The sequence below is a fragment of the Vombatus ursinus genome, unplaced genomic scaffold (assembly GCF_900497805.2).
Source record: "Vombatus ursinus unplaced genomic scaffold, bare-nosed wombat genome assembly UNPS02014812.1, whole genome shotgun sequence".
NCBI lineage: Eukaryota > Metazoa > Chordata > Mammalia > Diprotodontia > Vombatidae > Vombatus > Vombatus ursinus.
In genome coordinates, this window is record NW_020954590.1 from 97130906 (window position 1) to 97142499 (window position 11594).

The 11594-nt window shown below is 35.7% G+C and overlaps 1 pseudogene; it reads right to left on the minus strand.

Annotated features, from left to right (window-relative positions):
• Positions 1-5057: 5057 nt before the first annotated feature.
• LOC114053788 lies at positions 5058-5555 on the minus strand (annotated as a pseudogene).
• Positions 5556-11594: the final 6039 nt, after the last annotated feature.

Sequence of the window (11594 nt, forward strand, 5' to 3'; positions counted from 1 at the left end):
CTCCAACTTTTCCAGAATATATCTTTTTTATTCATAGTTGTTTGCATGTTGCCTCCCATATTATATTGTGTGCTCCTTGAGAGCCCATACTCTCTTTTACCATTATGGAAGTTGAATAAATGGCTGACATCTGAACTTCCTTCTATTTTTTTAATGCATTTTTACATTTTTTCAATAGCTCACTTTTCTTCTTTTTTTGGATAACATTATTTCTAGTTCACTCCCCCATCAACTGGCTCCCTCCAATGGGAAAAATGCAATAATTTTAAACAAATAACCAAATCCATCAAAACATACCATCATATTTGCCATTTACATAATTGTATATCTTATTTTCCACCTTTAGTCTGTCATCTTTCTCTCATGAAGTAGTGTGCCTGCTTCACCATCACTCTTTAGGATCATTGCATTGATCAGATTTAAGTGTTTTAAAGTTATTTTCTCTACAATCCTGTAATTATTTTATAAATTATTCTTCTTACTTCCTCAGTTCACACAAGCCTTGCCAAGCTTCTCTGAAACCAAGATAACACATTGTGTTCATATGTCACAACCTTTAAAGCCATTTCCTGCTCAATGCCCCCCTCCAGTTTAGTAGAAAGAAATCTGAAGATATTTCTTCTTTTTCTTTCATCCATCATTGCTAGAATTCTTTTTTTTTGTTAGAACAATACTTACATTTTATTTATCTTGACTTAATTGCATCTCATGATCTTTTCTTTTCCAATTAGATATAACAGTTGTGGAAGCCATTACCTAGTCAATTCAATGAAAGGCATGTCTTTGAAAGAAACATTGAGTAACTGGGTGACTATAGACTTGGATATAAATTGCAGTGAAGATATTCTTCTGACAATTTGCTTCCTTCTTTGCTTTAACCATTCCCTGATCTCCATCTGATACACTATAAAATATTTCATTTGCCTGCATACAACCCTTTAATTTTTGTATTAGATGTATGTATGCATGTATGTGTGTGTGTATATATATATATATAATGTATATATATATATATATTTATATGCACATGTATGTGTGTTTCACACATCTTTATTTCTATCATTTGAATTTGCTGCTAATGATGATGCTGTGATGGACAAAGAGTGAGTCTTGTCCTTGGTTCATAGGTGGATTTTGAGTCTCAAGATATAATACCCATAATGAGCTAATCTACCTCAGAATGCTATACAAGCTGACTAATTAAGTTGATGCTGGCTTTGTAGGATTCCAAAGCATAGCCATGGCTTGAAATATTACTTCAGTGAACTCTTTGTGAAAGTTAACTTCTGTCCATATTTTTAGCAATGCTTCACCATAACTCACCATATAGTTACTTCTAGGGCCTGGAGCTGAAATGAAGTAGTAGTACCTGCCTGATGGATAAAATCCATCTTTAATACCCTTGCCAATTAATCTCTTGGCCTTTTATTGAACACCTTCAGTGAAAGGGAACCCATTACTACCTAGTGTAGCAGGCCCTCCCTATTTCAGATGACTGATTTTTAGGAAGTTCATTGTTATTTGAAACTATTTTATTGATTCCTACCACAGGTCTACACCAAAAGAGAAAATTTTGTGCCAGCAATCTCACAGGATATTGCTTGTGTTTATAGAATATGTGTTGGTGGAAAGTGTTTAAATATTTTTTCTTCTTTAGTTCTCAGCTATAAGACAAATTTCCAATGCAATCTCTATTTTGTCTCCAGACCAGGCAAATTGATTCAAGTGATCATTAAATAATCTTTTAAAATTATAATGTCATTATTTTTTGGTTGCTTGTTGAAGAGGCCATTGCATATAACTGTGTTGAAGTGTCATTGTTGAGTTGTGAATAGCTGTCATATTGATTCTGATATTGGAGAATTGATATTGGTAGGACTAGATTGTCCTTAAGCATAGTTTATATGGGAGATTCATATTTAATGTAATATAAAGCCCATTTGGTTTAAGTACACCTGTTTTAGATTTGTTCTTTCCTGTTGCCTAATTATCTTCCATCTCTCACCATTTTCCCACAAACTATAAGCTCTCTTGTCCACAAAGATGTCTAGCTGTTAAAACCGGATGAATATAAGTGACCCTCAGGGCACCATTAAGTTTATATCCTTCCTTCCTTCTTCTGCATTTTATGACAAGATATTTAAATACAAACATTATGGGAAAATTTGGATCTAGCAGATAGATATCCTGACTTTTGCCAGATGTAAGTTTTTTTTTTCCTTTGTCTATTTGTTGGTGTGTACATAGGACACTTCCATCTTTTAACATTTGAGAAGTACTTGTTAAAGAACTGTGCACTCTACCTTGATCAACTAGATATTTAATAAAAACATTTGAGCAAATCTTGCCTAAATATAAGTGGCTTTATTTTGTGGCAGTGAGAATGAAATTATATCAGTTTTTTTTTCATTCCAGAGGTCCTTTGGGGGGATGTCAAATGCTGGCAAGTCATACAGGAAGGAAGATGAGATGGTTGGAGTACTTTGTAAATCGCCTGACATGGTATTACATTCACAGATCCCCAAAGAGATCTTTTAGATTTGGTTTTGCATTGGAGATGTAATGTGCTAGTGTCATGGTGCTCTAATATTTGCAGGTGCTAGACAGTCAATTTTGTGGTACTGAAAGGGCATTCTACAGCTATGTGACATTCCCTGGTTCAGTGCTTCTTAAACTGTGGGTCATGTCCCCATGTGGGGTAGTGAAAAATTTGGCAACAGTAAAAGGTTTCTTCTGAACATGCGATGTCTGAAAATTAATTAAATATCAAATGCATAATGAATCCGAGGTGTTTTTGGCAGTGCTTGCCCGTGTTGAATCACACAACTTCATGGTTCTGAATACAAACCATGTACCCTTTGCACTGCACGTGCCAACAAACTCTACTGAAACCGAAAAGGGGTCATGAGTGGAAAAAGTTTAAGAAGCCCTGCCCCATTGTACGCTAACAGAAAGGGAGAAAGACTTGTGAATTTGCATTGTGAATGAAGGGTCTGATTCAAAGAGTAGCATTCAAAGGGGGTGATGGTGCCCCTGGAGAGCATGAGCCATGCTAGACTGACAAGTATGTCTGGTACAGTATGAAACAGGATGTTGCATACCAAAGACAGTCATTGAATAATATAGAGCTTTTGTGGTTGGGAAAGGAAACAGATATTACAGTGATGGCCACATACTATGCAGAAGTGCTTAGAGTCAGTTCTGCTTGATTCCATAACCTTTCCTCTGATATACCCACAGAGATCAAATAAAAAGTCAATTCATATAAATTAGATACAACCAGAGAAGATTGGGTAAACATTGATGGAAAATAGAAATTGGATCAGTCAGCAAAACCACTTTTTAACAAAAGGCAATACAGTAGATTCCAGTCCCCTTCAGTAATTTGTTGCTCAGTAACATCAAAAACAGAGAAATCAAAGAAGCTGTTAGGTTTGCTACAACTGAAGACAAGATGGTGTACGCATTCTCAGAGTACTTACAAAGATAATTTAACTTTGCCTTTTCAGAAGCTGAAGTCTAATAGACTGCACAAAAAATGAGGACTCTAGGATGGCTCCATCCCAGTCTCTAAACTACTTACTCTGTCCCCTATAAAACTTCTCTTGGTCCTTCATGTGTGTGCTCCTGCAATCTCTTATGACAGTGACAGTGAGGACTAAAGACACAAAGTGTTCTGTGCTGGACAGCAGATCCCCTAAAACAATCATATTCTAGGCATTTTGGGCAGGACACTGTGTAAAGCGTATACTTTCATAGACCATTAAGGTACTAGACCTTTGTAAACTGAATAAAAACAGACTAACAAAAAACCTTATGTGTGTTTGGACTATGCCATAGTGGATTTAGAATTCTTTAGGAATCCTATGTATATCAGAGAAAAGGAGGACTAATACCTCTGAAGTTTAAATATTGATTGGTGCCAGCTCCACTCTGTTCAAAGTACTGGCAAAATATTGCAAGCAGTGAGCTGGGGTTTATTGCTTAAATGATACATGTTTCTCATTATGAAGCTTACAGGAAGATAAAGGGCAGTCCTGGCATCTTTGCCTCCTAGAGCATCAAAGAAGCAATGAGCCCTCCAGCTCAAGGGTGGACTCAGGAAAGTTTGACTTGGGAGATAAGGAATGGAAGGATCATCTCAGAAAGAAGTTTATTACCGTTACTTGCATGTTTTCACTCCATGAATAGGATGCGGGAGATGTTAAAAGAACAATATACACAACCTATTTCAATGACTCCCAGATATTTTGATGACAGCCTTTAAAAATTACATTTTTGAAATGGAAAATTTACTATTTGAGGGAGCTGCTAATCAATAGCATCATTCAGGAATCCCTGTAGTCTGTATGCCTCACCATAGTGGTGCTATGGAAGAAATCTGGGAAGACCCTATTGTGTGTGGATTGTTAGAACTGAAATGAGAGAATTAAAGTAGATCCATATACCATGCTGAGAACATGATATACCCTACAATGGCTAATCATCAGCCCATAGTTCTCACAGAAGGAAATAAACAAAAGATGACTTTTTTTTATTTAGTTGGATTCTACTAATTTGAGCATGCTCCAAGGGATTTCGTAGGCCCTTGCCACTTTTCTATGTTTCATGGAATAAATTGTCAGTGACATGCACTAATTGGAGGTGCTATTGCATCTCATGCTCTTATTATTTTCAGAAAGATGTTGGAAGAGCCTAGGACATACTGAAAGGTATCTGATAACCTAGAATCTCTGATTACTGACAGAGCATAGCAACAGTATGTCTGATGTGCATAGACTTTTGTATCTAGAAGGACATAAGAAGAATACAAGGAACATACTAGTGGTGAAAGATAATTTCATCTAGTAGTCTCAGGGCTACCTAAACAGACACTAGATGGCTTATATTGTACAGCTGTCAAGATTTTATGTGTACTGCTGTCATGCCAGCAATATTATTCTGATCAAGGCTGAGACTCTGAGAACAAACTACTCAGCTAGATGTTAACCTTGACAGGAATGAAGTCTGGAACACTCCTTGCTTTTCTTTTCTTTCGTTTTTTTTTTTTACTGGAAAACTTTTTATTGTAAGTGGAGTGGGATAGCTGGACACAGTTTAGATGATTCCAATTTTGTTGGCAACATCTAAAGCATCATAGTCCAGAGTCTTCTTCTCTCTATCAGGCTGCATCAGTGTGTTGACCTTGGCCATGTCAATGTCATAAAGTTTCTTGACCACCTGCTTGATCTGATGCTTGTTGGCCTTGACGTCCACAATGAAGACCAAGGTGTTGTTGTCCTCAATCTTCTTTATAGCAGACTCAGTGGTCAAGGGAAACTTAATGATGGCATAGTGGCCAAGTTTGTTGCTCCGAGGGGTACTTTTCCAAGGGTGTTTGGGCTGTCGTTGAAGTCTTAGTGTCTTGGGTGGCCAGAATGTGGGAGATGTTCGGATCTTCTTCTTTTTGTGGCTGTGAACACCCTTCAACACTGCCTTCTTGGCCTTCCAGGCCTTGGACTTTGTGTCTGTCTTGGAGGGGGGACAACTGTTTCCTTCTTTGCCTTTGGTGCCATCTTGGGGGAAAGGCAACTCCTTGTTTTTCTTAAGGTCTCATAGTCAAGTTATTTTGACTGCACTTTGATAAACATATAGGAAACCTGAGGCAGAAGACCCAGTGAAGTGAATGTGAAGACTTTCCAGTTTATGCATATACTGCCACAAAGAAAAAAAAAACATAACTAAGATTAGGCACTATCGATTTTCTATAGACCTGTTCCTTGGTTGTAGACTCGATCATGGAATTTCAGAATTAGAATGAACATGAGCTCATCTAGTCTAACTCATGTATAAATAAGAATTCCTTATAATACATCTTAATATTTATTTGGTCATCCAGCTTCTTCATGAAGACTTCCAGAGAGGGGCAATTTAATACTTCTCCAGTGTAGCTAGTGCCCTTCTACTTCTCAAATGAAGCACACTTCAATATATGTAGTACTGAACAAATACTGTAAATAAATATTTGTATTTCTCTTTTTTAAGCTACATATATAACAATATATACCTTATATCTATTTATATATCTATATATGCACAATATATTTCTGTGTATATATGTATATATGTGTGTATGCATATACATATATCTATATATCTATATCATACTTTAGGATTAGGAAACAGACTCAGGAGATAGTCATGTACTTAGGCCATATGCTTCTTTAAATGTGGCATCAGAATTGAACATGAGTTATAATGTGATCTGACCAAGACAGAATACATTTGGAATATCATACATCCCTTCTCTCCCCCTACCCTCATCACACTTTGTCTTGGGCACTATGCCTCTATTAATTCAGCATAAGATTGTATTAACCATTGTATTAGCCAAGATTATCTATCATCTTATACCATTGGCACATGTTAAGTTTGCAGTCCACATAAACTCCTAGATCTTTCCCACTCAAAATTTATCTAGCCATACCTCCTTAACACTCATTAAGTTATTTGAAACTAAGTGTAGGACTTTACATTACCCTCAATTACATTTCACAGATATATTGGTACTCTTGTCTTCTAGACTCTTAGAAAAAAGTGTTTTTTTTTTAAAAACTCATTGCTTTATATTAGCTGCCAGTTAGTTGTCATGTCACTAGAAATTTTGAGAAACTCTTTGAACTCTCTAATATACACAATACGTAAGGGGCCTCTGTTATGTGTATCACACATAGAAGCCATGTAGTTACAACTGTGGAGAAGGCAAACCACTTAAGGACTGGAGAAATTCAAACATAGAATGGATTGTTTCAACAGTTAGTAGATTCTTATCTTATCCCACTTACCACTGGAAATATTGTAAAGGACATTGTTTGTCAAGTATGGGTTGCACTAGTTGGACTCTGTAGTCCTTTCCAGCTCCAAAATTCTAGGATTCTGTGATCATCATGCTTATTTTTCATGTACAGTTTTTTTTAAATTTTGAAGCAATTGGGGTTAAGTGACTTGCCCAGGGTCACACAGCTAGTAAGTGTCAAGTGTTTGGTCTGAGGCCAGATTTGAGCTCAGGTTCTCCTGACTTCAGGGCCAGTGCTCTATCCACTGCACCACCTAGCTGCCCCTTCCATGTACAGTTTTGTAAAATCATCTTTTGCACGTATCCTTATATGTGTGTTTCAAAATGTTTTTTCATTTCTTCCCTATGCTATCTTCTATTGTTGTTGTTCTTCAAGTTGATCATGCCATTTCACTGATCTTACCTAAGTTCCTTGTGACAAATGGTAAATCATGAGTTTCTAGAATTACTAGCTACATGGTTAGGAGGCATTGTTCCTGGTAGTTCATTAACTACTGGAAAAGTATAGGGAAGATGACTGTATTTATACTGTGTTCCTTAATAATATATAAGCATTTAACTTCACCAGTAAATGTGAGTTACTGAAGAGATTTCATGTATATTTCATTATATAGAGAGATCACAGAGATCCTAGTGTTGACTCAATGATTGAATGGCCAGTCATGTCAGATATAAACAGCTACCTCAGAAACTTGCTGGTTTCATGGCCCTGGCAAGTCACTTAGCTCCTCTCAGACTCAGTTTTCTGTTGTGAGGGGGAAACATGAAATAGTATTTGTAAAGAGCTTTGAAAGCCTTAGAGCACTATATAAATACTAGATATTATGATGATGATCATAATGGTGATGATGGTGATGATGTCCTGACTGATTTATTCTTCATTACAGTGAAGATGAACTCACCCATTCTTTAAAAAAAAATCTTTTTTTGGTCTTAAACTGTGCACTTCTATTAAAATTCCAAGGATGACCCCTTGATAAAAATTGAATATGTAAAACATACAGGTAATAATATACCAACTATGTTAGAATTGTCCCTGTGTTTGACTGAATATGAATAATGTCTCTTAACATTAGAGGTGCATGTCAAATTTGATATATGATTTATGGCTAAAATATTAGGAATTTAGCACTCTATGTCAACATAACCTCTTGTCAGGAGAAGATATTGACCACATAAGAATTTCCACCAATGGTTATTTATAAGTAAAACTTTAGATCTTATTCCTTTGGATGATATTTTTGCTAGTAATATAAAACTGATATATTGTATGCTGTTGCCACTTTTAAAACAAATAGTGGAATGTTTTTGGTTTGCCAACTGCTGAAAAATAAAATAATGACACATTAAGTCATGGAAATTTGGGAATTAAAACTTTTCACAGAAGGGGAAAACAAACCCATCATTTTCTTTTCTTATCTCTGTCTCTGTCAGTATCTCTTAATTTTCCATGTCTTATCCTTTGAGATGTCCTCATGTGCCTTTCACTTAGTGTCTTTAGGTCTCTACAAGAGTGAGACACCATTTTGGAATTTAGTAAGACTCTTCCAGGACTCAGTAATTGGAAATACAAAGAATGAATTACATAATTTCTTTTAGAAATTCTCTTGGTGCTTTGAACATTCTGGGATACTTAAAAGGATGTCCCTGTTGTCTCTTATCTTTTTGAAAGTTTGCCTGACTCAAATATGGCCAGAATGCTACAGAATCTCAATTTTCTTTCTTTCTTTCTGTATGGGGATTCAGTGGTTAATTTTACTCTGCAAATCCTCATCCTTGAATACTTTTACATTTTTTTCTTAATGATTCAGAAGCCTGAGTTAATTTGTGTAGGAAAGAGAAATATGAAGGAATAAAAGTAAAATTAAAATGTCATTAAATAATTCTAAAAGAAAGATAAAAGTTTAGAATGATCTTTCAGACATTTATTCCTTTGCCAGTGCATTTTATATTATCCAGTGCTAGATATTCCAAACAGACCTGTCTCCCTCTTTTATATTACTATGGCATATTCTATTCAGCACTTATTTCTACTGGGGCATATAACTTCTTTCCTGAGAGCTGTTTTAAATTAGGTTAATGAATTTATGAAAAGCAACAGTGGTTCCTTATTACTTACTACATCAGGTTTAAATTCTTCTCACTGTCTTGTATAGTTCTCCCAACTGGGCCCCATATGCCTATGCAATATTGTGTAGCAAGGTTTATGGAGTCTGTCAGCCTTGCTTGCAGGTTACTCTTCAGTCTACTACTTGACTTCTATCCACATTAATCTTATTCTTAGTTCTAGGGCAATTCAGGGGATAGTTTTGTATTTTCCTCATTATTAGCATTTCAACATATATTTCTATTATTAACTATATCAGAACTCTAACATTTTATCAAATACTACTTATTTAATAGACTGGAAAAATCACCTTTCCAAATAAGTAGTTGTTCATCTCTGTCTCTGTCTCTCTCTGTCTCTGTCTGTCTCTCCCTCCTCCCTCTCTCCTCCTTCTCTCTCTCTCTCTCTCTCTCTCTCTCTCTCTCTCTCTCTCTCTCTCCTTGATTTTCTAGGATTAAATAAATAGAGGCATTATTGAATATACAATAAAAATCCAATACTAAAATACACATATGGACACTTATAATAGTTTATTTGTGAGAACAATCATAGTCTGAATAACTTCAACTCTCACTGTAATAGCAAATGAATTTCTTCACTTCTCAGACCTGTCCCACACCATTTAGTTTATTCAGGACAACACAGTTTCTTCTTAAGAATCCTCCCCATCATCTTCTGAAGATAAAAATTAAAATAGTTCCATAGGGAAGGAATGCATCTCCATCCTCTTCTCTGTCTTCTTCAGCTTCTTAACAGCCATGACAGATAAAGAAGCTCATTAGCTCCTTTCCGTTACGTATGCTAACCATCTCTAAACTGACAATTAAAACTGCCATTTTTACAACATTCCATGTGACTCATAAAGCCATAATAACTATAGCTACTGTTGGAGAGACTTTTGAAACAGATATTACTATTGTATTCCAACTACCCTCCAACATAAATTTTCTACTCTGTTCATACTAGTTTCCTTACTCTTCCACAAATGTTCTATGCTCATTCCTCTTTCTATGCCCTTTCTCTTGTTCTTCCTTCCTCTTGAAATGCCCTATGCTCTCCCCTGTGTATGCACATATTATTTATTTTTCAACATCAAAACTTTCTTTTTCCTTTGCTAACCTCTCGTGTATCTATGTCACATTTTGTGCTTTGTACTATGGCACTTGACTAGACCAATGGTTTCACTGGTATGGGTACTTTCTTTCACCAATGTAAATGGCAAACTTCCCACAAAGCCTTAAGAATTGATATAGTGAATTGTGATCCAAAATGTTCATTACCTGATGGCCAACTTCTGGAGGTGAGACTCTCTGATCTAAACTTATTGGTTCTCTGATAAAAAAATATGGCCTACCTGGTCTGTATTTTCAACTTTCCTGGCTTGGTAGGACCTAAGAGAGATCAGAACTCACTGTCATAGCCTTTGAAATCTTGTAATTACCTCCTTATCATGTTCAGATAATTTCTCTTCGATGTGCAGATTTTCAAACACTTGAAGACAGCTTTTCTACCCTCTCCCTGCTTCTCTGCTTTGTCTTCTCTTGTCTGAGCCTAGCATCTCCAGTTCCTTAGTTGATCATAAGGGCCCATGACATGGGTGGGGAATCTTATCATGTTGGAAGGCCACGTTAATATTTAGCTGTAATCAAATGAGACCACATTCAAGAAACTTCAGTTAGATATACTTAAAAGGATACATTATTTTGTAAAAATCTAACTACTATGTACTTAATAATTTCAAAAAATGAAAACTATTTGTTAATTTCAAAGTTAACTAACCTTTTAATGACTTTGTCGTGCCTGCTTTTTGTTGGAAAGCATTTGAATATTTGGTTGCAGCATGGAGGCCCCCAGTTTCAGTTGATCCTCTAGATGGATATCAGTCACTTGTGACCTTAAGGGCATCTTGATTTGGGTTAAGTAGGAGAATATAAGATTCACAGTGATAAGTGGTTGAAAAGCAAGAAAGCATTTTTCAGGCATGTTGCTGGAGGCATGGGTATTCCATGGCATTTTTCCATATTCTAATTGGATCTTTCTTCGTGTCAAACAACAATTTTTAAAATGTCATCTACTGAGATCACAATCAATTCCATCTGTAGGTCTTTAGGTGCCTTGGTGATATCAACTAGGTGAGGCTAAAGTAGTAATTTGAGTGTGATGTCATGATTCTCAGTCAGTGAACCTTTCATTGTATTCTCTAATTAATAGGTCTCTAACAGCTGTGTATTCTTCAAATGTTTGACATATATCATTCTGCTCATCACTGACCTTTGCTAACTGGGGAAAATGTTTATCAGACATTTCCTTTTGAAGAAGAAGAGTTTTGAGAAAAGATAGCTTTTTTAAGAAATGCTTGGATTTTTTTTTGCTTTGGATTTTTTTCATATGTAGACTTAATTTTACCTTGCAAAGAAATATTCAAGTCATTTTGATTTGACATCATATCACACAAAAATGCAGCATTCTTATAGAAATCTTCTTTCAATAGTTCACATTGGTGATTCTGTTCTTCATAAAATTTAATTGTCTGTTTTCACAGAGATAAAATTTTGTGTAACATCTGTCCCTGCAATATCCAACACACTTTAGAATGATATGGCAAATCCATATTGAATACCTCATCATTCAACTTTAGTGTGTTATGAAACT